Below are 27,489 nucleotides of genomic sequence, written 5' to 3'. Positions count from 1 at the left end.
CTGGTGTGACTATCAGGTGGAGGGCAACACAGTCACCCACACCCAACTTTGTTTTAGCTTTCTGCACAGGCTCTGTTATTCTTCTACCCCGCAAACACAAGGTATATGGAAAAGTAACAAGAGTGATAGTCCTGACCTGGACTGATACTGCAGGGTCCTCTACTCTCCAGTAGCTCACGGCTCACAGCCCTCCCTTAGCCTCAGAGGGACCACAGAGCTGGCCTGCCAGCCTGCCCTGCTGTTGTTTAGGAAAGTGTTTGTCTGTCCTGGTGCCCCCGTCTTACAGACCTGGCTCCTCACTTATATCTTCCAGCTGGATATGGGAGACACTCATTAACTACTGCTTAGCTAGATCAGCTGGTTCCCAACATCTGCTGCTCGGCTTCTGCTTGGGTCAGGCCTTGCTGCTCCCGGGCTCCTCAGCCCCTTAAAGGGCAGACTGCCCTGCTACATGCCTCCCCCTGGAATGGACTTGGAGACTTCTCTTGATCTTACCAGCCCCTCCCCCATCTCATGAAAAAAGTCCTCATTCATACGTGTGGCACTGGCTCGATGGCGAAATGTAAACACATCAGGATGTGGAGCCAAGTACCACGGGGCAACCTGGGGTTTGTGTCTCTCCTGGCATGCAGCCATTTTCAAGGTGAGTGGTCTATGATGAGAGTCAAATAAATAGTATCGAAAGTCCTGGGTGGCCCACTTTACCACAAGGCATTATTTCTCTATCACTGTGTACTTTTGTTCTTGGGGCAGCAACTTCTTTCTCAAGTGCAAAATGGGGTGGTCTCTGTCCTCCAATTCCTGTGAGAGTGCAGCCCCCAGACCCCATTCCAATGCACCCATTTGTGAGACGAACTCTTTATTAAGGTCTGGTCTGTGAAGTACCAGGGCACTGCAGAGAATTGGCTTTATTTCACCATACGCAGCCACAAACACAGAGGTTCCCAGCATCTTTTGGGGTGCCTGGCTGCACAATAGCTATGCCAGTGGGGCTGTAATCATAACAATGTGGGGTATGAAGCACTGATAGCTCGTAGCAACCCCTGGAAAGATTTTATTTGCCACTTTGTGGTGGGGACAGGACATTCTATGAGGGCCTTTACCTTCTCTATTAAGGGTTAGATCCTCCCATTCCCCAGTGTATAGCTGAGGTACTTCATCTCCGTACAGCCAGTCTGGCACTTGGCCGGGTTGGCTGTGAGACTCACAGCTCAAAGGGACGGGAGTACAGGAACTCCTCACTTAACCTTTTAGTTACGGTCCTGAAAAATGCACTTTAAGTGAAACGATGTTAAGCGAATCCAATTTCCCCATAAAAATGAATGTAAATTGGGCGGTTAAGTTCCAGGGAATTTTTTTTTGCCATACGGTACTATAGTTGGGAGGTCCCCCACCTTACCCCACACAGGCACAGCCCATTGGCACTGGAGATGAGGCAGGCAAGGAGGCTGAAGGTGCTGTAGGCTAGGAGAAGCATGTTGAACAGCAGCAGCTTCCCCTACTCTGCAAGCACCAGTAGCGGGCAGCTCAACCCTTGGCCCGCCCACTCCACCCCTACCCCCAAGCCCCCACCATTAACCCGCCTCTTCATTCCTGACTCCACGTCCTTGCTCCTCCTCCCTCCCTCCCCAGCCTCCTGCCCGTGGCAATCAGCTGGCTTGCGGCTTGCAGGAGGGAGTGGGGAAGAGCGAGGACATGGCGCGCATGCTCGCCCTCCCTCCCCTGCCTCCTGAACACTGCAAGCCAGCTGATTGCCACGGGCAGGAGGCGGGGGGGAGGAGCACCACTTCCTCACTCCTCCCCCCTCCCTCCTGCCCATGGCAATCATCTGGCTTGCAGTGCTCGGGGGGCAGGAGAGGGAGGAGCAAGGACCCAGTGCGCAGCCTCCCCACTCCCTCCCCAGCCTCCTGCCCATGACAATCAGCTAGTTTGCGGTGTTCAGGAGGCGGGGGGGGGGAGGAAGCCTGCGCACCGAGTTCTTGATCCTCCCTCTCCCTCCTGAATGCCGCAAGCCAGCTGATTGCCATGGGCAGGAGGCGAGGGAAGGTGTTGATCCGCAGGGTCTGCCAGCAGGTGGGAGGTGCTGTGGGGGGCGGCATATGGGAGGTGATGGGGGGCTGCCAGCTGTGGAGAAAGCAGGCAGCCGAACGACTATATAGCAAAGCATTGCACAAATTTTAAAATGGAGCATGTTCTGTAATGGAGCAGGGACGTAAGATCAAAATAACGTTAAGTGAGAGGACATTAAGTTGGGAGTTACTCTATTGCACCGACACAATGTGGATGCACTGCCCAGGCGGTGGAATAGATCATTACATCATCTAAGGCCATGTCTACATGTTTTGTTGGCAAAACTTTTGTTGCTCAGGGATGTGAAAACACACCCCCCTCCCTCACCCCTATGAGTGACAGAAGTTTTGCTGGCATAAGCGCTCATGTCACTCGTGTCTCCCTCCAACACAGCTACCACAGCTTCTTAAGCTGGTTTTATTAAGTTGACAGGAGAGCTCTCTCCGCACAGCACAGTTGTACCGATTCAGCTGAATCGGTACAACTGTGCTGCTGTAAGCTTGTAAGTGCAGACACGGCCTATGTATGCAGTGCCATATGCTTTGTGGGGCAGAAGTACTTTATCCATGAGTCTGTGAAGTGTCACAGGAGCTCCATAGAGCCTTAATGAAAAGATCTGAAAGTGGTACAGCGCATAGGGCGTGGTGAGTGCAGTTAACTCCTTGGAGTCAGGTGACAAGGGGATTTCCCAATAGCCCTTTGTAAGGCTGAGAGCGGTGATGTAATGAGCCTTCCCCAGGTCTTCAGGCATGTCGCTGATCCGGGCTATAGGATGGCATCAAATTTTGACACTGCATTAAATTTGTGAAAATGAATGTGAAGGCAAATGCTGTGGTCTGGCTTAGGGACCAGCACAACTGGGCTGCACCAGTCGCTCTTTGATTCCTCAGATACATCCAATTGCAACACAATTTGTAATTCCTTCTTGGCTGTGTCCTTTAACCTCTCCTGTCCCTGGAAGCAGCCCTTGTGGACATAGCTCTCAGATTTCAGATGTATAGGTGTTCGATTAGTTGAGTCCACCCTGGTTTAGTAGTAAGGACATTTGTGAAATGCTTGACCAATTCTCTGGCCTCCTCCTGGTGGGCCAGGGACAGGTTTTCTCCGAAAGGCATCTCTGTGAAAGACCCGGTCTCTGACCCCTGGGGACCCAATTTTGCCTCTGGTGTTGGGATGTGGGCAAGACATTCATTCTGGGTCCTCCAGGATTTCAGCGGCTTGACATATTATCTGGGACCCGCAGTGCTTGCCCAGCAATTGAAACTTGTAGCTCACCCGACACGATCTCAAAAGGCCCTTGCCCCTTTCCCAGCAGTTTGCATTCTGCAGGGACAGCAGCAGGAGAACCCCAGCCCCCGGCTGGTAAACCCAGAGGCTGGAGTTTCTATTGCACTCTTGTTCCTGGGAGCGCTGTGACACTCTCAGCTTCCCCCTGGCAAAGTCCCCTACCAGATCCAATCTGTCTCTCAGCTTGAGGGCATGCTGGATTACTCTCTGGCTAGATGTGCCTTGTTCCTGACAGGACTCCTGTGAAAGATCCACTACCCCCTGGGGTTGTCTGCTGTACAGCAATTGAAAGGGTGAAAAACTGGTGGAGGATTGTGGGACCTCCTGAATTGCAAACTACATATACAGGGACATTTTGTCCCAATTCTGGAATTCCTTATGTAATGGGCATTCCCACGGTGCAGCCTGGAACTGGGGTACCGCTGTGCTCGTTTAACTCTCCAGCCTGGGCTGTCTCTCATAATGCCTTGCTAGTGACAAGCAGTAAACCCCTCCAGGTGCTGCTATCACTCAGCACAACAGCACGTGGAGCCCCACACCCAGCTAGATTGCATAAATGCTCCCAGAGACACTTATGATTTAACAATAGCGAGAAACTCCAGCCAAAATACCCCCAGCTCCCTAGCCTGTGCCCTGGTCTGTCAGGAGAACTCTTAGAAACCCGCCTCTTGCAAACACATCCATTAATTGGGTAGCTATTGTGTCTGGGACACTGCCGAGCACAGGGCTATGGCTCGGGTTACCAAGTGGCATAATGAACAGTCACCAACATAAACTGACATCGGATTGAACTTGGTTCCAGGGACCACAAGAGGTCGACCCCAATGGTGGCAAAAGGGCTGCTCAGCAATAGAAGAGGACTGAGGGGCCCTGTGGGCTGGCTGTGGGACCACCAGTTGGCATTCTGGACAGGATGAACAATAATCTGAGGTTGCAATAATCCAAGGGGCAAAAGAACTGGGCCAGAATACTCCCTTGGGTCTTTTCCATTCCCAAGTGACAGGACCACGGTACATCTTGGGTCAGGTTTTAACACTTAGTTCTAATACAACTTAAGGACCAGGAGTTGGGTTTGGCAGGCCCTGGTTTTTTTGTCCCGGATCTCTCTCTCTCTCTCTCTCTCTCTCTCTCTCTCACACACACACACACACCCAAGAGATCCCCTTTTAGTTCAAAATGGGGGTACTGGGCATCCCGGTCAGGAGCAACCAACAATACATGTGCCCAAGTGAACCGGCCATACGGAAGACTCAAGACTGGCTCCTCCCTCTGACTCTGGATGAAGTTGGGCCCTTCCTCTCAGGCCAGTGGTTTGTCCCGAGGAGGAGGCTGTGCCTGTGGCTGCTCTTCAGGGAGCTCCAGACTACACTGCACCCGGACCCTTCAGGCCTGACACTGCTCCCAGCAGCACTTTGGTTTGGAACCGAACAGCTCAGGGTCAGAAAAGGGGAACATTTCTTTAAGCTTAACTTGGGATGGCAAGAGGACGTTAAGTGCCAACCCCACCTTCCCAGCTACCCTCACAAGACTGGTTACAGGTCCCCACAGGTCCCCAGTCCCAGCCCAGTACCATCAGGTAGGCTAGGAGTCAGGCCATCGCCACTGACATTCAACCTGCTGCTCCAGACCATTAACCTGACTTTAGCCACAGAGTAGGACCAAACATCCCGATGAATACACTCTACATAGACCAATTCGGCCCCTTTAGAGATCTGTGGGCGTTTGATTGCCAAGTGAGCTGTAGCTCATGAAACCTTATGCTCAAATAAATTTGTTAGTCTCTAAGGTGCCACAAGTACTCCTAAGCTTTTCCCAGAGGCTCACGCTCCAATTCAGTCTCCAGAAAGTTCTCTACGAGGCAGACTGCCTCCTCCAGACAAGTCACCCGGTGGCAGCCAACCCACAACTTGGGCCACCCCAGGATAGTTTGGCAAAACTGTTCTAACATCACCATTTCCACTGGCAAATAAATCTCTGATTTCAGCCAGAGAGAACACAAATCCTGGAATTGCTGGGCTGCAGCCCTTGGTGGGAATCTAGAGCCAATGGGTTCATGTTTGAAAGGACGATGATAGCTGTCTCCATGAAGTCCTAGGCAGGCTAGTAGGGTTCCTGCAGTGTCCCATTGTCCTTAGCCATCTCAACCCCCAGGTCATGACACACTGCTTAGGCCTCTCCTGCTGAGTAGGGAGCAATCTCAGTGGCCCGCTTCTCCCAGGGCCAATAGTATGCCCTGGCCAGCTGCTCAGAAGTCCCTAGGAAGGCCTCAAGAACATCTTCTGTCCCCATTTTGGTGAAGACTTCTCCCTCCCACTCAGGAAACCACAGCCCCACACTCACCTGTGGGCTCCAGTTCTCCAGATGAGGCATAAACCACTGCTGCTCTCTGCTGTTTTTGCTGGCACTGTTGTTGTTGTGGCTGAAGCTTCTGGTGTAACTGCTGCTTTTGGGTCACAATCTGCTGCAGCTGCTGATGTTGTAGCTACAGTTGCTCCCCCCTCCATTGTAAAGAGGATTCAAGATCCATGGTTTCCTGGGCAGTGGCAGACACAGCCTGCAATCTCCACCCTTCCGCTGGGCCTGTCCACCAGCCTGGGGGCAAAACAACCAGCCCCACCTGACTCTGCTTTAGTCACCTCTGTTATTCCTCTGCCACACAAAGACAAGGCACATGGAAAAGTAACACAAGTGATAGTCCTGACCTGGGCTGATACTTCAGGGTCCTCTAGCCCCAATACCTCAAAGGGTCACAGCCCTCCCTTTGCCTCAGGGAGCTACAGGGCCCTACACTATTGCAGCCTCCTCCTACTGCTCAGGGAAGTGTTTGTCTTTTGTTCCCCCCAGGCCTGGGTCCTCTCTTACATCTTCCAGGTGGGAACTGGAGCCACACATTAGCTGCTGCTTAGCTGGATCAGCTGGTTCCCTACACTTGCCTGTTGAGCTTCTCCTTAGGCCAGAGCCTCCTGCTCCCTGGCTGGACAGGCCCTTCACAGAGCAGACCCCTGTGCTAAAGAGAGCATTTGGGTCAGTTAGCTAAGGAAGTTGAAGGCTAGTAAATTAAAAAATGGCTCCTTCAGTTCTTAGTCCCTCCTGTGTTAAGACTTTGTACATTCCTTGTAAAAAACCAAGATTGCACCAAAGAAAATACCAGACACCAACAAGTTCTGCTTCCAGCTGGAACAGCCCCAGAGCCCCAAACTTTGACAAGCTGCTTGGGTCGAAAAGGGGAAACAGCCCAAGTCAGGATTTGGGCCCCATTGTACACTGCGGGCTGTACAAATACCTAATAAAAGAGAGTCCCAAGCCTGCAAACTCTCTGTGGGGAACACGCTCAGTGCCTGATTGTCAAAACCATCAGCCTGAATTAGGCATCCAAGTTGGGCCTTCTGCACCAGCCTGCAGTCATGTAGTTGGGATTAAATGAGGGTAAACAGCGTTTATCCTGGTGTCCTTTGAGGAATATGGAGTTTAGTTTGGGAGTTCACTCACCTCCTTTTTTTACCACAACATCACTGCCTGCCTAATTCCCACAAGGGGTTCACCATTTACAAGCCTTTTTTATCATGATTTTCTCTCTCCGGCTGCATTTGGAGAACCCCTCCCCTCCTGTGCATGTGACCAACAGCACAGATCCAGGCTGGGCTCAGGAAGTTCACAGTGTTAGTCCAGTGCCACAGATGTGCTGATGCGAACAGCTGGTTAGTGCCATAGTGAATGCAGGGTCTCAGCTCCCTGCAGGAGAGATGGCTGATGTGGCAGACAGCTAGAGCCTCCTGCATGAGTTTCAGCAGCGTGAGCCATTAACATCTCAACACCTGCCTGATCCCAGTGACATGAATCGATCTCATTGCTGCTCTGCAGCCTTCCAGCCCAGCCGGGTGAATTCACAGAGGGCGCTAAAGGGAAGGTAAATAACAGAATAACCTTAATTTCCTCTTTGCCTGCAGCTGTGTACTTCTTCTGTAAGGCCCCCTAGTGGCCTCTCTAAAATGTGTCCCTAGACAAAATCATCCTCTGTGAGGAGGGAAGGAAAATAAAACATTTATCAATCCAGCCATGCACTAAACATCAACACAGACTATTAAAAACAGCCCAGTGAAGGCTGGGAAGACTGCCTGACCCTTCAGTCTCATGCCAGGGGATTGTTCTGCAAATCCCTGAGTTCCTCAGGTATCCAAGGTCTGACCTAATCTTTCAGGAAGGAGGGAGGCTCTTAGATCTAGCTGGCTGTCTCCTTTCAGTCAAATTCGCAGGAGATGGTGGATGGTCTATTTGAGCAGGGGGCTCATTACTCACAGGTTCAGCCCGGAAGTACGGATCTGAGTGCTCCGTGAGATTTACCTGCTGAAAAAAGCTGGTGTGAAATGATACTCCAGAACTCGAACAGGGTCAGATCGAGGGGTGTTCAGCTGTGCCTGTACTATTCCTTCTTCTGCAGAGCCTTTCAACCACACGCGATCTCCTGCGTTCAGCTCCCTCAGGGCTTTGAGTCTGTGACTCCTGACAAAGTTTCTCTTCTGACGGCTTTTAGATTGTTTTTCCTTTCTTTGTAGCATTAGAAATTCAGTCCAAATAAGATCTAATAGTGAAGGGATGGCTGGGATGATGGAACTCAACTCAGCTCCTCATTGGGCCTGAATTCTTTTGCCAGAAGTGCTGGCAAGCAGGGGAACAGGGCCAGATATTGTAAGAATTTGTTCCACTGTTTTCACAGAGAGTTGTGCTTCCCCATGGTTTTATGAAAACTGGCAACTGATGTAATGAGTGAAATTGCAGGGATTTGTAAATTTAACAGTGTCTGATAGTAACTGAGGATCATTATCAGAGCAGACTTACAGTGGGATTCCATTGCAGTCAAACATGGATTTCCTTCTGACCCCACTGTCTGTGATGTAGTGGTCAGTACCTTGGCTATTTCAATAAATCTTGACAAGCAGCCAGTGAATGGAAGGGAGGTTCGATTAGCCAGCTGGAGAAGATCTTTCCACCATGGTGTGTCTGGGAGAGGGAAGGAAATGATGGTTCTGGTTGGTTGGTTCTCATGTGAATGCAGGTCTCAGAGTTCTCACCTCTCTCAGTGAAGGCCACTGTTGAGCTGTTTCTGCACATTTTGGTCTGGCTTGGTGGCCCCCGTGCAGTTTATGCAGAATGTCCTTTTTCACCCCCATGTGGGGATGACTAGTCTGGACCCCTTCAACAACAGACTGGGGTCGAGGCTAAGATCATCTGAAATCACCCAGTTCAGCTTCATAGAGATGTCTGATGTTGCTCTTATGTCCAGCCTTCTTTGCAGACTTTTCTGAGGGCTTGTCTACATTACCCGCTGGATCGATGGGCAGCAATCGACCCAGCGGGGGTCGATGTAGTCTCGCTGCAATAAGTTGACCTCCGAGCGCTCTCCCGTCGACTCTGGTTCTCCACCGCAGTGAGAGGCGCAGGCGGAGTTGACGGGGGAGCGTCTGCTGTCGACTCACCGCAGTGAAGACACTGCGGTCAGTAGATCTAAGTACATCGACTTCAGCTACGTTATTCAGCTGCCTTTTGCTTTCCTTTCACTGTGGAGGGTACGTCTACACTGCAGTCACAAAGTGTGATCACAGCTTGAGCGGACGTACCAGCACGAGCTTTAATGTAGCTAGCTCAGGTATCAGGCATCATGTGCTTCATCATGTCTCTACCAGCCCACCCAGAACCCTGGGTAATTACCGGTGGGACTAGCCTGCGTTGAAACTTGTGCGGCCCCAGTGTCACTGTTCCGGTACCTGAGCTGGTAGATTAGAGCCGCGGTTCCCCAACTTGTTGCTAAGACAACCCACTAACTGCACTTTGCTTTTCTTGCAACCCACCACGACCTATATGCACCCTCCACGCTGGCACCACAATCCAAATCCTGGCCTGTACAGGAGGAGTGGGGCGGGTGGGGCGGGTTCTGGGGTTGGAGAGCCTGCAGTGGAGGTTCCCGTCCTGCAGGGCTGGGCCCAGCTCCCTGCTCCGGGCACTGTGACCTGGCACAGGGGGATGCAGGGCCTCCCAGGTGTGCCCTGGCCGCTCCTCCATCAAGTCAAGGGGGTGGCTGGGCCACATTTGAGTAAGTGGCATCGCAGCCTGACTCACGGTGTTGCAGCACCTCTCAGGTTTGGACTGGACACCCATTCATAATGACAGATGATGGAGGGGCAGCAGGACCAAAATCAAGTGGCTCTGCGACCCCATGCACCAGGTCACAATGCCGGAGGAAGGAACTGGTGTGAGCCAGGAACCCGATGGTGCACAGTATTTCACAAGGATTCCCTGGGTCAGATATAGGCAGCATAGTTCACTAATGGGTGGCATATGAGGCATCTACCAAGAGCCAGTAGCCCAGCAGTTGTCATAACCATTGCAGAATGTCTGTACAGATGATACTTAAGGAGTTAAGGCAGGTTACCAGGAGGTGACATACCTCTGAAATGGTCCTCTCAAGCAGGGGGTAACAGACACCTATCTCCCTGTCTGGTCGTTTGTATTGTGTATTGCACTCCTCACAATGGAAACCTATTTGTCTTCCGAGCCAGAGGAAGTGGAAAGTCTGCAAAATCTACAAGAGAGAACTTCTACAAGAAGAAACAAAAGAGCGGGGGGTGTCCTTTTTATGAATCAAGACAAACGATGGGACTGGTATATTTTTAGGGGGGCAAAGTAACACACGGGATCCTTCACTTTGGAGGCAAGCTGCCAGCGTACTTGACTCATGAAAGGAGGGTCACAGCCAGCGAGGCTGTAAAACGCTGCAAGCGTTTTGGGTAAGGATTATTCTACAAGACATGAGAGTGTCTTGTTAATTAAATCTGGGCTGCAGAAGGCATGTTACAATTTTGTTTTATACATAATTTCTTTGCAATACTTCTGCTTGCTACTGCTTGAATCTCTGTCTTTGTTAAATAAACTTACACTTGATTTAACTAGAAGCATATCTAAGTGATGTATGATAAGTGGAGCAGTGATCGGAGGTGTAACTGCTAAGCTGGGTTCCACATCTTCTTTTAAAGCAATGAATCCATGAATACTGTGAGTGTCTTGGGGATGAGGAGCTGGACCGGAGGAGGATTTACAGTAAAACACAGGGTGCCCTGGCATGGGGCCCCACAATGACAGGGGGCCCCAGGGCCAGGCAGCTGTGGGGGCAGAAGCTTGGTCCTGCCGACTCCTGGGGCTCCTGCCGCAGACTCTGCAGGCACCAGCAGCCAGGCTCCCCCCTCCCCCGCCTCTTTCCCACCTCCTCCCCTCAGCGTGCTGCGTTCGTGCCCCTCCCTCTCCCTCCCAGCGCTTCCCCCGCCGCCAAGCAGCTGTTTGCCGGCACTCAGGTCGCTCCGGGAGGGAGCGGGAGGAGAGGGGCCACAGCACCCTCGTGGGAGGAGGCGGAGAAGACGTGGGGGCGGGACCTTGGGGCAGGGGCTGGAATCAGGGCAGGGCGGAGCAAAGGCGGGGCACCTGTACTCCCCCTTCACATACCCCCCCAGTCCCGTGCCATGGGCTGCTCAGGGCAGGGGGCTGGAGTGGGATGGGGCAGGGAGCTGGAGTGGGATGGGGCAGGGAGCTGGGAGCACCGCCACGACCCCACCCCTACAACCACAGTCCTTTGCCCTGACTCCTGCATCCCCCTCACACACTCCCAGCCCCCTTCCCTCCCTGACACCTATAACGCCCCAACATACCCAGCCCCCCCACACCTCATGCCCTGACTCCTGCACCCCCCCACCCCCAACCTGAGCACCAAACAGGAGCTCCTGCACCCCCCCGACATACCCACCTGCACCCCTCGCACCGAATGGGAGCTGCCCCAGGTAAGCGCTCCATACCGCAACCTCCTACCCCAACTCTGAACCCCCTCCTGCATCTTAAGTCCCTCCCAGACCCTGCACCCCCAGGCCTAACTCCTGCACCCCCTCACACACTCCCAGCCATGACTCCTGCACCCCGTCACACACCCCCAGCCCCCTGCCCTCTCTGACTCCTGCAACCCCCCCACACACCTGCCCCCACACCCCCAGCCCCCAGCCCTCCCTGACTCCTGCAACCCCCCCCACACACCTGCCCCCCACACCCCAAGGCCCCTGCCCACCCTGACTCCTGCACCCTCCCCACATCCCCACCTCCACCCCTTGAACCGAACAAGAGCTGCCCCAGGTAAGCGCTCCACAGCCCAACCCCCTGCCCCAGCCCTGAGCCTCCTCCCACACCCTAACTCCTGGCCAGACCCTGCACCCCAACCCCTGGCCTGCTCCTGCACCCTAACTTCCTCCCAGACCCTGAACCCCCAGCCCTGAGCCCCCTCCCACACCCTAAGTCCTGGCCAGACCCCGCACCCCAATGTTTTTTTACATTATTTTTTATAAAGAGCTCTCATCCAAAGCACTTTCCAATAGTTAGTTAATGGAACAAACAATATTTAGAAAGATCATTAAGTGGTCCGTTGAGACCCTCTGCAATTTTTAAGTGGCCTGTGGAAAAATAAGTTAGACTACAAAAACAATCAAGGTACCTCACTTTATTTTCATTTACTTCCTATTACTTATAGGAGGAGGATGAAGAAAAATGGGGACAGGAGGGAGCTAAGAGACAATGTCCTTTTTCTTGGCCGGGTCCCAAGGAGGGCCCCAAAATTGAAGCTAAGCACAGGGCCCCACTAACTCTAAATCTCGCACTGAGTTGGACAGTGCAGGGAGACGCTTGGAGGGCACGAGCCTTGGTGTACACCTACCTCTAAGCTGTGTGGTAACAGCAGGGCCTGTGAGGCACAGAGGGGAGGACTTGTGTTGCCCAGGGCCAGTGGAGGTGAGATCTGAGCCATGGCAGGCACAGACAAGTCTTCCTCCTGCTTGACTAGAGATTGGACTGGAGAGGCACCCCAGACACTCGGCCTGAACAGCCCTGACTCTCGACTGGACCTTTTCTATTTCCATTGTAGCCATGTACAGATGAAGTGACCAAGCTGGATGCAGGATTTGTGGTGAAGGAAAGACAGACACCTCTGTGAAATAGCGATGTGCTCTGCAAGCATTCTGGTATTTACTTCACTGAGGATTCATTCAAACACTTTTGGCTTCTGCACTGGTCAGTACTCAGCTCAGCATTGATTGTAAACTATATTTGTAGATTGTCATGGAAATGAACATGCCACTGTGCGAAGACGATTAGTTTTAACAGGGTTTCTAGTGAGAATTCAGTGACTTGTTACTTGTTGTAGCCTTATTGGTTCAGTGGAAATCCAGACTCTGATTAACCTTCCCCTTGTCACTATTGTCTATAAAATTCATTTATCATCTGAGCAGAAATATTCATCCTCTGTATTTATCGCTAATGGGGAATTCTTTTCACCATTTGTTTAATTTCAGGTGTGAATTATCCAAGGAACATTTCCCATTTATCTCCTTGGATTCAATGAAAGTTTCAAATCTGAATTCAGTTTAGGAACAACCTTGTTGCTCATCTCAGAATGTTCTCTTGCTGGTTTCTCACTTTTACCACATGCCTGATAGAACATTCAGTGTAAACTCACCTCCCATCAAACAGCCAGCCATACCCAGAGGTGGCCCATCCTTATCTTTTGGTTTGTTCAATCTCAGCCTCTCCCCATCATGAACACTGCAAACTGCACAATTCATCTGGCAAGAAAAACTTCCACTATGGGGAAGACTTTCAGAAAGGATTTAATAAGAAAAAGGCACAAAATGAAGCTGAAGAAATTACAGGGATAAAAAAGCAGGAAAAGTCCATCCTGGCCAATCAGTGGGAATTTATACAGAGGAAATTTGTGAACTTTTTCCGACTCGCCATTGAATTTCCTGCAACTTCTCACAAATTCTATAAAAACACCTGCTTTGTCTATCTACCAGGCAGGGTCTGTCTCTGGGCATCAGGCCAAAGGAAACACTTCTCAGAGGAAAAAGGCAAAGCTTTTCCATCATCACAAGGTTATTTTGTCCAATCAAATTGTTACGATATTGAACCCCCAGAGTCACCATGTCCCACATCATCGTAAGTTGTGTCTCCAGGAGGCAGGAACGGGGTTTCCTTCTCCATCCCAGATACACCTTCATTCCTTAGTGAGTGCAGATTCCAACCTGAAAATACCAAGGGAGACACATCCAGTCAGTGGATCCATTTTACAGCGAGGTCTGGCTGCATTGCAAGGGTGGAGCGCACTCTGCAATATGGGTTAGAAAATGTTCCCTCTTCGTTCTTCTGATTGGGTCCATGACAAGTTTTAATCCATCACCTCTGTACGTATTCTGGAAGTAAAACCCTTGGTTTCCTGACCATTTAAAGGTGCCAAGTGACAACTGTATTTACCTGTCACTTCATGTACAAAACCCAATCACTTATGAGCAAGGAGCTCTTAGTTAAGGACATTGTATAATTCACTCTGCCCTAACAACAAACATGAACACATAATTCTTATCAAGTACGAAGTAATGCACATTTCATCACCACTGCACCTCCTCTGGGGTAGCTGGTGGTGTCTCTGCTCATGACACAATGGGGAGGGGAGGGGAGATATTGGCCAAGGATAATGGGCAAATGCCCAATTTTTACAGGAAGCGTCACAAGCTCTTTAACATTTGCGCAGCATTAACAGGACTTTGGTTTATAAGATTCTGCCCAAAAGATACAAGCGCAGTAAATTGGTAGCAATCCAGTAATCCAGGGTGTGGCAGGCACACAAGGATTTGAACCTAGAGATTGAGGGATCTTGCTGGTTTGACCATGAAATATCATACAGCAAGGACCCCACTTTTCCTGTCACCATTGCAGGCACTGAAGCCTCTGCTTTGAGGGAATGAAAAGAAGAGAGAAGGAGAGTTTTTCTCACAGTCACTGGGTTGGCCGGGTTTGTTCCCTTGCTGCACACCTCACATTTCCAGCCCTCCCACTCTGCAGAGACAGTGTGAAGTGCAAACTCACCTGTTTGTGAATCCCCATTCCTGTCACTCGCCTCAGTGCCTTCCTCATTATTCTGCCCCAAGCCAGTGTCACCTTCAGGGTCAGACACTTCTCTGGCATCATCATAACCATCCCCTGGGACATCTCCAGGCAGGGCAGGGGCATCTAATGTGAAGATGTGAAGTAATTAAGAGAATATTCACAGTGAAGATAGAAATAATCTACAAGCTGCAGATGCACCAGCCTCACTGGTCCCTGGGGATCTCTCAGCACTTCCACCCTCAGGACGGGAAGAGGAGAAGTCCCCTGGAACCCTTCGACTGGGGGATTTCACATATCACACTGATTTGATACATTTCAATTGCTGATTGAGTGGATCCTAGAGCTCCCAGATGACGAGGCAGAGGGGGAGTTATTGAAAGAGGTGACTGGGATCTAGTCCAGAGGGATTACTCCACAAGGCATGTTATTATCATAATTACAAATTTAAATGACTTGGAATTGCCCAGAATTTGTTCTCGGCTTCCTAAACTTGACATTTTAAAGATAATGTCTTTTCAGTGTGTTCTCCTCATAAAGTTCACCCCATAAACTGCCATCAGTCTCCAACCTACTGACACCAGTGGGTGCTGAGCCAGCAAATAAGGGTGGGATGTGGGCCCTTGGGTTTAAAATCTCCATATCCCACCCACCCCCTGTCACAACGTTTCTCACACAGGTGTATATAAGCTGCAATAGACACATGTCAGGAAAGGCTGGCAAGGAACATTGCTGCACTGTAGAGATCTCTGCTTCGGTGAGTTGTCTTTACAAATAGTTAGTAACCTTAGCGCTCATGGCAGTGAGGGTCACAAATGCCCCTTCCATCCCTGCAATGGGCCTCTGTCATGACCTAGGACATCACACTTCCCTACCCCTGGGCCTCCTCACAGCTCTTGTAATGCACCTGGTCAGTGCCCCCAGCATTACGGCAATACACAATACTGGTGGGTGAACTTCCTGGTTTTCTTAACAAACCACTATTGTCCCTACTGGAAAATACAGTTAGTTTTTCGTCACGGTGACGTTGCTTCCAGGAGGCGGATTCACTGCTCACCTCGGCCGTCTGGAGTCTGGGGGACGTCGTTCAAGGCAGGCTCCTCCACGTTATCATAATTCAACTGAGACCCGCCCGGGGAAGCTCTCTCTGGAACAGCAAACACCACACTCAGCTCATGGCACCAGCAGCATCTCTTCAGTGCAAGTAGCCCTTCTAACTAGAGCTGTGTATCATGGCACGTGAGAGGGGAAGTCGCAGGGGCCCAGGGTGAGAAGGGCACAAGTCAGAGAACTACAGTAAAACAGGAGTCCCAGAAATAACTCGGGGCCAATCCTATCCCTGCAGAATCCAACAGCAGCACTTTCATGTGTTTCCAGGGGAGCAGGATATGGGCCTGTGCTGAGATAACAGGTTGGAACACGGGCACTGCCAGGCCAGAGCCGGCCTGTGTGAATCCAGATGATCTCTGCAGACAGGTTTGAATTTTCCTGTTACACTGAGGAGGGGGAACCTCCCCTCTGCACATAGGCGCTGACTCCGTGGGTGCTCCGGGGCTCAAGCACCCATGGGAAAAAAATAGTGGCTGCTCAGCACCCAGGAGCCCGAGCCTGAGCGTGGAAAGTGATGAGTTCTGTGCTGGTAACAACTTCTGCCCTTGGGGCAAGGAGTTTGATTATAAACAGAGGCAGGGTGATGAAGACAACAAAAGGCTTCTCATTAAATTAAATTAAATTAATTAAAGATAATTAGATCATAGAGTCATAGAAGATTAGGATTGGAAGAGACCTCAGGGGGTCATCTAATCCAATCCCCTGCTCAGAGCAGGACTAACACCAACTAAATCATCCCAGCCAGGGCTTTGTCAAGCCGGGCCTTAAAAACCTCTAAGGATGGAGATTCCACCACCTCCCTAGGTAACCCATTCCAGTGCTTCACCACCCTCCTTGTGAAATAGTGTTTCCTAATATCCAACCTAGACCTCCCCCACTGCAACTTGAGACCATTGCTCCTTGTTCTGTCATCTGCCACCATTGAGAACAGCCGAGCTCCATCCTCTTTGGAACCCCCCTTCAGGTAGTTGAAGGCTGCTATTAAATCCCCCCTCACTCTTCTCTTCTGCTGACTAAATAAGCCCAGTTTCCTCAGCCTCTCCTCGTAAGTCATGTGCCCCAGCCCCCTAATAATTTTCGTTGCCCTCCACTGGACTCTCTCCAATTTGTCCACATCCCTTCTGTAGAGGGGGGGACCAAAACTGGATGCAATATTCCAGGTGTGGCCTCACCAGTGCCGAATAGAGGGGAATAATCACTTCCTTTAATCTGCTGGCAATATTCCTACTAATGCAGCCCAATATGCCATTGGCCTTCTTGGCAACAAGGCCACACTGCTGACTCATATCCAGCTTCTCATTCACTGTAATCCCCAGGTCCTTTTCTGCAGAGCTGCTGCTTAGCTAGTCGGTCCCCAGTCTGTAGCGGTGCACGGGATTCTTCCTTCCTAAGTGCAGGACTCTGCACTTGTCCTTGTTGAATCTCATCAGATTTCTTTTGGCCCAATCCTCCAATTTGTCTATGTCACTCTGGATCCTACCCCTACCCTCCAGTGTATCTACCTCTCTTCCCAGTTTAGTCTCATTTGCGAACTTTCTGGGGGTGCAATCCATCCCATCATCCAGATCATTAATAAAGATGTTGAACAAAACCGGCCCCAGGACTGACCCCTGGGGCACTCCGCTTGATGGTGATCCTGAAAGCGTTCCCAGGCACTCCAGTTAAAAGATAGGAAACAAAGGGGAGGAATAAATGGTCCATTTTCAAAATGGAGAGAAGTAAACAGTGATGTCCCCCAGGGGTCTGTACTGGGACCGGTGCTGTTCAACATATTCATCAATAATCTGCAAAAAGGGGTAAACAGTGAGGTGGCAAACTTTGCAGATGATACAAAATTACTCAAGATAGTTAAATCCAAGCTGACTGCAAAGAGTTACAAAGGGATTTTACAAAACTGGGTGACTTGGCAACAAAATGGCAGATGAAATTCAATGTTAAATGCAAAGTCATGCACATGGCAAAATATAATCCCAACTATACATACAAAATGAGGGTGCTTGAATTAGCTGTTACCCCTCAAGAAAGAGATCGTGGAGTCATTTGCAGTACTCTGGAAGCACTATGTTTCCAGAGCACTGCAAATTTATAAGAATCCTTCTCACGGTGCCTATATCATCCTGAACTCATTCTCCAGCTTCAGAAGACTTAAAAATTATTTTCAGTCATCAATGGGACAGATGCAACTGAAGAATGTAGCTGTCCTTAACATGCATCAAGACAATACCAGGGAACTAGATGTAAATAAGATTGGGATGTTAGTGAAGACAGCTTGTAGGTGATTGCAATGATTTTAATAGACTGTAATTCATGCGAAAGAAATTGTGTAGTTCATAACAACTGAATCATTATTAAAATAGTAAAGATATTAATGCTAGAAACATTCAATAACTAGAATATGAAAGAAGTGTCTAAACATGCTGAAAAGAGCCTCCCGCAAAGACTGGCAGAGTGCTCCCTCCCACCACCACCCCCCCCAACACACGCCTCTTTGAAAGCACCCACCTGGAAACCCAAAAGTCAGCATTTATGCGTGGGAATTAAATCTCCCGCTGGGAGGTGACTGGCCTGATCCTTTGTGAGCTCTTGCTCTCCACTAGCCTCTCAGGCAGCCCAGGGCTCAGCTTAGCGGCGCTCCAGCTTCTCAGGAGAACTGGCTCATTTGCTCAGTGTCTCCTCCCCCAGCCACAGGCAAAACTCCCACAGGGCCCAAATTCATAGACCCCCTTGAGAGCAGCTGGGTTAGAAATGCCGCCCCATTTATAGTTAGAGATGGGCCTAGGCCAGGAAGTTCACAACCAGGGTTTTACTTCAGCTTGATATAGTGACAGGTGCCAGCTGCAAAACTGAGATACGAAGCTGGGGTCAGATCTGCAAATCCCACCTCCCACAAAGTTCTGGTGGGTTCAGATCAGTGAGTTGGTCTGAGCCCATCTGTAATAACAACACAGGACAATCTTCCCCTCTCTTTTATGGGTGTAAGATGAGCCCTGCTGGGCACTGATGCCTGACACCCAAGGAAACGACCCCGTCTCCTCCAGCTCCTCACCTGGGGAGGCCACTGGGAGCCACTCAGAGGGATTTGTGCTCAGGAGATGGTCACATGTTTCCATCCTGAGATTCTGACAGAAATCCTGTTCAATGGGAGTAGACCCGACTGTGTAAAATGGGAACCGTGGGGCGGAGGGCGGGGGGAGGAGGGGAAGGGGAATGGCTGGCAAGCATCATAGAAATTCTGTTCTCTGCCCAGATTTGGGTCTCTCAGCCTAAGTCTACTCCTCCCCATTACCTTGTTCTGATCCAGGATCGTTTTCCCCCTCACTGTCCCCGGTGTAATACTGCAGCTTCGTCACTGAGTCATCTGAATAGGAGACTGGAGAGACAAGAACCAGAAATTCATCACAGTGAGAACAGCAGAACTGTGGGACTGGGAACACATCCGGGGCCTGGAGCGGGATTTCCAGTCTCAGTCTATTCCTCCTTCCAGAGAAGATGCTGAATCACAGCGATTCTGAGCAGTGACTGGCTGACACAGCGTTCCCAAGAGAAATCTCCATGTTACTGGGGTAAATGTGACTGAAGGGATTCTACAATCTGACCTGAAATATCCTGGGGTGAGCGAAGGGCACATGTCTGGCTGCTGGTCCAGGGAATTTCCACAATGGTCCTGGCCACCTCAGCCACAGAGGGGACTCCTCCTGCTTAAGGGTAAATATCCACCTCCCCCATGAATCAGTTCATCAGCTCTCCATGGTGTTTCCAGATTAGGCCAAGACAGGCCCAGAGCAGAGTCTGTGATTCACTCTCAGAGCATAGTCTATGATCTTGGAAGTGGTGCTGGGAGATGCACTGAGCATGTTCCCAGAGCCCCACCACAGCACAGCCCTGGGGCAGGATGTTCCCATCAGACATGGAGACAAAAGGGCACAAAGGATAAAAGGGCCGGGACTCAAAGCCATGAGGCTCTCCTGGGCTGATCTCTCTGCTCTGGGGTCAGGAAGGATCCCACCCAGCAGACCAGTGGCTGTGGTGGGAGGGGGATACAGAACATCCCCTGCCCCAAAGCTCCAGAGCAATTTTCAAATGATAGTTTAGCCTGGCCTCAGACAGTCACTTTCCTGACCCTTCACTGGTTACACACCAAGGCTGCAGGACGGGCATAGTGACATTAACTGTCCTTACAATTGAGGCTCGTAGAGCATGGTGGAAAGGGAGCCAAAACAAAACATGTTTGCCCCACCGCTTTCCAGGGGCCCTGTCCCTATCTTCCCCTTTTCTGAGGCCCTGACCCCCACTCACTCAAGCTCCCCTCCTTCTCTTGTTCACTCTTCCCCACCCTCAACTCACTTTCACTGGGCTGGGGCAAGGGGTCGGGGTGCGGGAGGGAGTGAGGGCTCCAGCTGGGGGTGTGGGCTTTGGGGTGGGGTCAGAAATGAGGGTTTCAGGATGTGGGAGGGGCTCTGGGGTAGGGTGGGGTATGAGAGGTTTGAGGTACAGGAGGGGACTCTGGGCTGGGGTAGGGGGTTGGGGTGCAGGGGGGTGCAGGATGCGGGCTCTGGGAGAGGGTTCAGGGATGGGGCAGGGGCTCGGGTGTGGGAGGGGGTTTGGTGTGCGGGCTCTGGGAAGGAGTTTGGGTGTGGGAGGGGGCTCAGGGCTGGGAAAGGGGGTTGGGGTGCAGGAGGGGGATCAGGATGCGGGCTCTGGGAGGGAGTTTGGATGTGGGAGGGGGTTCTGACCTGGGGGAGGGGGTTGGGGTATGGGAGGTAGTGAGGCCTCCAGCTGGGAGTGCGGGTTTGGGGTGGGGCCAAGGGGTTTGGAGTGCAGGATTGGGGTCAGTGCTGGAGCAGGGCCGTGGGTTGTGGGAGGGGGTGCACGCTCTGGCTGGGGGTGTGGGCTCTGGAGTGGGGCCAGGGATGAGGGGTTTGGGATGCAGGAGGGGGCTCCGGGCTGGTGGTTTTCGAGCGCAGGAGGATGATCAGGGCTGTGGCAGGGTTGAGATTCAGGAGGGGGTGCAGGGTGCAGGCTCCAGGAGGGAGTTTGTGTGCAGGAGGGGGCTCAGAGCCTAGGCAGCAGGTTGGGATGCGGGTGGAGGGTATAGGGTCTGGGAGGGAGTGAGGGTGTGGGAGGGGGGTTCTGAACTGGAACAGGGGATTCGGGGTGTGGGATCCGGCTGGGCGGCACTTAGTTCAGTAGGCTCCTGGTCGGTGACACAGTGGGGGCTAAAGCAGGCTCCCTGCCTACCCTGGCTCTGCGCTGTTCCCTGAAGGTCTTAACCCTAGGCGGAGGCATAGCCAGGCGACTCTGCGCGGTGCGCGCTGCCCGTGCCTGCAGGCACTGCCCCTGCAGCTCCCATTGGCCGTGGTTCTCAGCCAATGGGAGCAGTGGAGCTGGCGCTTGAGGCAGGGGCAGCGTGCGGAGCTTCCATGGGCACCTCTGCGCCTAGGGGCTGCAGGGACATGCCAGACACTTCTGGGAGCTGCACGGAGCCAGGGTAGATAGGGAGCCTGCCTTAGCCCCACTGTGCCACTGACTGGACTTTTAACGGCCCGGTCAGCGACGCTGACTGGAGCCGCCAGGGTCCCTCTTCGACTGGGGGTTCTGGTTGAAAACTGGACTCCTGGCATCACTAGTCTACATGAGTAACTGCTGATGTCACCTCAGATGCTAGAGCTTGGCAAAAAACAGATGTTTTGGTTCTTTGGCAACTGTAAAAATAACAATAATAATAATACAATAAAAAATGTTTTGGGTTGAGCCAAAAATGACTTTTTTGGAAATTTTGGTGAATGCAAAAGTAAAAAAAAAATGGTTTCATGTTGAATGAAACCATTTGATGTTCTTTTGGATATGTGGGTTTTTTAAATGGATTAGATAGATAGATAGATAGATAGATAAAATTAAAGGAAATTTCTGATGGAAAAGTAATATCAAATTGAAAAAAAACCAAAATGTTTTCTTTAGAAAGTGTTGAAATGAAATGAATCGTTCTGTGTGCACTTGGAACAATTGGGTGAAATCGACAGGAATTTGTGAAATGTTTCGGTGTCTCTGAATCTGCATTTTTCACCAAAACATTTCATAATGGAGACTTGTGCCCAGCTCCAATGACAAGCTCACAGGGCTGAAGCTGCAGTGATTTAACTCTGGGTCAGGGCCTCCGATGGACATTAGGCCATCTAAGGGCATTAGATAGCTACTCCCTGTTAGGAGTGAGACCCACAGACCTGAGCGACTGAACATCTCCCGCTTCTCTCTCAACAGGTTATAATCAATCTCCTCGTACACAGCCTCAGAGAAGGGATCCAAGGGTCTTCTGGAGCCTTAAAACAAAGGGCAGGGTTTGCACAGGGTCAGAGAAACCAGAGCTGGGAAACACTGTTAGCTCATTCAGCCCCTCCCCCATGGGCCCAGTGTCAGCCTGAGCCCTACAGCACATTCCCACTGCTGTGTCCAGGCTAGATTTAAATGAGCAAGGTGACAGGGACAGCATCCCTCTCCACAGCATCCCTTTGATGATGGTTCCCAGGGGTAGACCACTGTCAGAAAGCTTCCTCAAATTCATCTTAACTGTTCCCTTTTCAATCTCATCCCATTATTCCTGGTTATTCCCCTTTGGAGCAGCTTAAATAATTCTTCACCCATGCTGGTGTTTACACTCATCTGCAAAATGGTGATAACCTTTTTTTTTTCATCGACTTTAAGGCCAGGCAGGACCATTAGAACATCTAGTCTGACCTCTTGTATAACACAGGCCACTGCAATTCACCCAGATACCCCTAGGTTTGAGCCCAAAGATGCACTTAGACTAAAGCATTTTAGTCCTCAGGAGAATAAACTCTTGTGTGCCACAGGTCGAAAACACAAGGGACTAACAGAGCCATCCCTTGGGTACAGCGAATCGGGGCGACCTCTCCGGACCCCGTGCTTTGGAGGCCCCCACGGGCAGACTGATTGGCTGGGGCAGTCGGTCCTGGAATTGACAGGTTGGTCCCGAAAGTGATGGATTTGTCACTTCTGCCCCAGGCCCCGCACACCCATAGGGACAACCCTGGGGACTAAGGTACCACCGATGCCCAAGGTCCCTACAATGGAAGGGAACTGACGAGGTGAGGGATGCCTAGATAATCCTGGCAGGCTCCATGCTTTAGAGGAAGATAAAAAAAACCCAAGGTCCCTTTTTGCCAGTCTGATCTGTGGCAAAATTCCTTCCTGACCTCAAAACTGGCAATTGGTTTGACCCTGAGTATGTGGAAAAGACACACCAGGGAGACATCTTAGAAAGAGGTTTCTCTATACCACCTCAGAGCGGTGGTCCAGCCCATCCAGTGTCACATATCCCTCTGTAGCTAATGTCTCATGCTTCAGGGGAGGGCAAGAAACAAAACAAGATGAAAAACAAATATAGGGGCTTCCCCAAATTCCTTCCAGACCCCCGCGGGCGACTGGCTGAAGCCCTGAAGCATGAGATCCGATTAGAGTCATTGTCTCCCAGGCTGCCCATGAGGAAGGCAGATGATTTCTGATACATTCAGTAAGTGTGGAGGAATTTTTTATTGTTTTCTATGTTTTCTTTCATAGTGACAGGTTTCAGAGTAGCAGCCTTGTTAGTCTGTATCCGCAAAAAGAAAAGAAGGACTTGTGGCACCTTAGAGACTAACAGATTTATTTGAGCATAAGCTTTCGTGAGCTACAGCTCACTTCATCGGATGCATGCAGTGGAAAATACAGTGGGGAGATTTATATACACAGAGAACATGAAACAATGGGTGTTACCATACAGCACTGTAACCAGAGTGATCAGGTAAGGTGAGGTTTCAGAGTAGCAGCCGTGTTAGTCTGTATTCGCAAAAAGAAAAGGAGTACTTGTGGCACCTTAGAGACTAACCAATTTATTTGAGCATAAGCTTTCATGAGCTACAGCTCACTTCATTGGATGCATACTGTGGAAAGTGTAGAAGATCTTTTTATATACACACAAAGCATGAAAAAATACCTCCTCCCGCCCCACTCTCCTGCTGGTAATAGCTTATCTAAAGTGATCACTCTCCTTACAATGTGTATGATAATCAAGTTGGGCCATTTCCAGCACAAATCCAGGGTTTAACAAGAATGTCTGAGGGGGGGGGGGGTCGGAAAAAACAAGGGGAAATAGGTTACCTTGCATAATGACTTAGCCACTCCCAGTCTCTATTCAAGCCTAAGTTAATTGTATCAAATTTGCAAATGAATTCCAATTCAACAGTTTCTCGCTGGAGTCTGGATTTGAAGTTTTTTTGTTGTAATATCACAACTTTCATGTCTGTAATCGCGTGACCAGAGAGATTGAAGTGTTCTCCGACTGGTTTATGAATGTTATAATTCTTGACGTCTGATTTGTGTCCATTTATTCTTTTACGTAGAGACTGTCCAGTTTGACCAATGTACATGGCAGAGGGGCATTGCTGGCACATGATGGCATATATCACATTGGTGGATGTGCAGGTGAATGAGCCTCTGATAGTGTGGCTGATGTTATTAGGCCTGTGATGGTGTCCCCTGAATAGATATGTGGGCATATCAGATAGAGCCGGGGGGGGTGGGGTGGGGGGAACCTTTTGTAGTGATAATCAAGTGGGCCATTTACAGTAACTGCTGGAAATGGCACACCTTGATTATCACTACAAAAGATTCCCCAGCCCCCACTCTCCTGCTGGTAACAGCTCACCTTACCTGATCACTCTTGTTACAGTGCTGTATGGTAACACCCATTGTTTCATGTTCTCTGTGTATATAAATCTCCCCACTTTATTTTCCACTGCATGCATCTGATGAAGTGAGCTGTAGCCCGCGAAAGCTTATGCTCAAATAAATTTGTTAGTCTCTAAGGTGCCACAAGTCCTCCTTTTCTTTTTATGTTTTCTCTGCGAGGCTTTTATCCTACTAACAAGGTGCAGTCTGCTGAGAGAGAGCTGGGTGGTGACTTGTGACAGCTGGCAATACACTGCTCATAGCCCTTGTGGACAACGCACAGCATGGGGCTGGCCTGTAGGCAGACTGGTTTGCTGGGTGTATCACAGTGGAAGGCAGGGGGCTGTGCAGCCTTAAAGCCCCCGGTCAGTAGGAGGTGGGATGGGGGGTTCTACCCAGAGACAGGTGATGTCTGGAGGCCCGAGGCCTGACTGGGCACTCCTGGAATGGATCACCGGAAGGTGGGGGGATACAGGTGCAGCTTTTCTGAAACTGTGACCGTCCCTAGCCAGTCTCATCTCCAGATTTGATGGCTGGGGAGTTCCACTGCCAGACAGTTAATGAAATATTAAATGAGAGAGGAGTTAGGCACCCTCGGCCACCCCACCCAGCTTGGTATCGCCCCTCACCCTGACACCCTGCAGCCCCCCTGCTATTGCAGAAACATTTCACACAGTGACACCAATCAGGACTCACCTCTGAGCTGTGCCCTGGCACTTTGCACCTGCGCCCCCAGGATGATTAAGACCAGGCAGAGCAGGGCCCCCAGGATAATGCAGACGACCACGGGCACCGTGACTCTCCCACTGTCAGTCGGAGGGCGGCGCGGGGGAGCTGGATGGAAATGAACATGCGACAGGGAGAGATTATCCTGTGAGAGTCAGGGGCCCCCAGGGAGCTCCCCAGTCACCCATTGCACAGCCCAGGACAGCAGGGTAATGGGCTGGGACAGAGTCTGTGCACCATGGGGGCAGCTCACAGGCTGCTCTTTAAATCATTGGCCCTGCCCTGTCAGCTGGAGCCAAAAGACAGGAATCCTCCTGCTCAGCAGGGCCTGCAGCTCCCACCCGGGTATCATTTGTCCTCAGATGTCACAGGCCATGGAAAGGAGCTCCTTCCCTCAGGCTGCAGCTTGCAGCTCCTCTGCCTTGACCCAGCCCCAGGGAAATTTAACCCTTGATGGGAGGAGGGGGATGCTTTACCTGGGGTACTCAGAGAATCTGTCCTCTCTGTCAGACCTGCAAAGGGAAAGGGAGGAGAGTTGGAGTCTGGAGCAAGGGGGAGGTGACGTGTTTGTTCCCTGGGGGAACCTCACCTCTGAGAGTCCCTGGGGGCACTGTGCAGCTGTCACCACCACAAAGTCCTTCACAGCAGCAAAGGGCCTGTTTGTTAGTGATTTAGGGCTCAAGTCCCTTGTGCTCTGTGCAGCAATGAGGACTCTAGTAACAAACCAGCACAGTGGGGCCTGTGATGGATGCAGGGTGCTTGTGGACTGATGTCTGAGCCAATCTGACCCGAGAAAGGATCCATCGCACAAGATCCAGGATGCTCCAGCACAAAGGAGATGGGAGGGCCTGGTCTGGGACCAAAGAGGCTGGGGGGGGGGGGTTGATCCATCCTCCTACCTGAAAATTACAGCATGTAGCAGAAACATCTCCTGTCACTCACCTGAGCAATTCACGGCAGCATCTTCCTTATGACCACAGTTACTCTCACCCCAGGGCTTGGCAGGACAGTCCCAGAGAGATGACTCTGTCCCTCTGCAATTCAACGTCTCCACCCAGATGGGACCAGTCCCCTCACCGAATGCAGCCTCGCCCAGGGCAGATAGAGAAAATCCACAGCCCAGTTGTTTACACACAATGTTAGCATCCACCATGTCCCAGGAGTCATCACAAACCGTTCCCCAGGAGCCACGGTACCAAACCTCCACTCTCCCCGAGCATCTGTCCTCTCCTCCCACGATGCGTAACTTCTCCTGGTCTGGAAATGCAGAAAACGTATGTGTTACTGGGACAGCTGGGAAAGTCCTTCGGGACCAAGAGGGAAACAGTGAGAAGCAGAGATACCTGTGCAGCTTGTAGAGTTCGGGCATTCGACAAACAGGGTCTGAGGTGGTTTTGCTTTTCTTCCTATGGAGAGAAAGTGCAGAGGTCAATGCACTGGGCTGTGCGTGTGATGTGGGAGTAGAATTTATCTGTATTTTAACCCCCTAATTTCAGCACTGTATGAACTGAAATGTGAACTTTGGGTTATTTAATACCTAATTAATTTGCTATTCAGCTGTTACTCAGACACACAGGCCGACATGCACCCAGACTTGTGGGGGATTCCAGTCTTGACCCAAACTGCACAGCCTGGGCCCATCTCTGATCGTTAATCCCAAAAGGATTAATAAGCACAGAGCTGCTTCATGACGGTCTCTAGGGAGAGGCTTTTCTTGGCTCTCAGACTACCTTATCTCACTGTGTAACACCGGTCTCTATTATAATGAATTGATTAACTTCCATGTTTGTTGTTAATCAGACAAATGCTTGTTCCTATAAAAGACCATGAAAATATGCTTATATCTTGTGCTGAGAATTTAAACACTGCGCTGAGACGTGAACAACAACAACACGTTCTATGCTAACCCTTCAATTAATTAAACACATCGCGATCGTGTGTGTGCACACGCGCATGCAGGTAGTTTCAGATTTACCAGTGCAAGAAATATGGGTCTCTTCTGCTCGGTTATCACATGAGTTTGGATCCCAGGGCTCTGACGGGCACTGCCAGAGGGAACCGTGCTGCTCACTGCATGCAATGTGGTCCAGCCACGTGGGACCAGAACCTGGTCCATATTCAAAGTCTCTTGCAATCTGCCCTCCGTCCCCACAGTTCAGCTGTTTGCAGACAATTGTTGGAGTGACTCCAGACATCGCATTGGAGCAAACGCTGCCCCACGTCCCGTTGTAGAAAACCTCCAGCCGCCCAGCACAGTCACTGTCGCTCACCAGCCTCAGATCTGTGAACTCTAGAAGGAAATGCACAAAAGGGGATTTTAAATCATCTGATTCTGAAATGAACTGGGGTCTGAAGAGTGAAATCCCATTGATTGCTAACAATTCTGTGCATCATTCTGCAGGAGCAAGTGTCAGAGAGAATCACTCCAAGAATCAGAGACACCTTTAGGCACCACAGGCCCATTAGAAATACAGTGGACATCTCTGGAAGGCCACCATTTACCAGCAGCTACATACAGGTTGTAATAGATTGACGCCCGAAAAGATTCTGACCCTGGCAGGCCAGATGCCAGCTCTTGCCCAGGCTGCAGGCATTAGCTAAGAACTGACC

At 50.8% G+C, this 27,489-nt stretch overlaps 1 pseudogene; it reads right to left on the bottom strand.

The window, feature by feature from the left end:
- Positions 1 to 13,332: 13,332 nt before the first annotated feature.
- The window catches only part of LOC144268954 (antigen WC1.1-like), a 47,268-nt pseudogene continuing 33,111 nt past the window's right edge, over positions 13,333 to 27,489 (bottom strand).

This window comes from Eretmochelys imbricata, chromosome 1 (genome assembly GCF_965152235.1).
Source record: "Eretmochelys imbricata isolate rEreImb1 chromosome 1, rEreImb1.hap1, whole genome shotgun sequence".
NCBI lineage: Eukaryota > Metazoa > Chordata > Testudines > Cheloniidae > Eretmochelys > Eretmochelys imbricata.
This window is presented reverse-complemented; position numbering and strand designations above follow the sequence as displayed.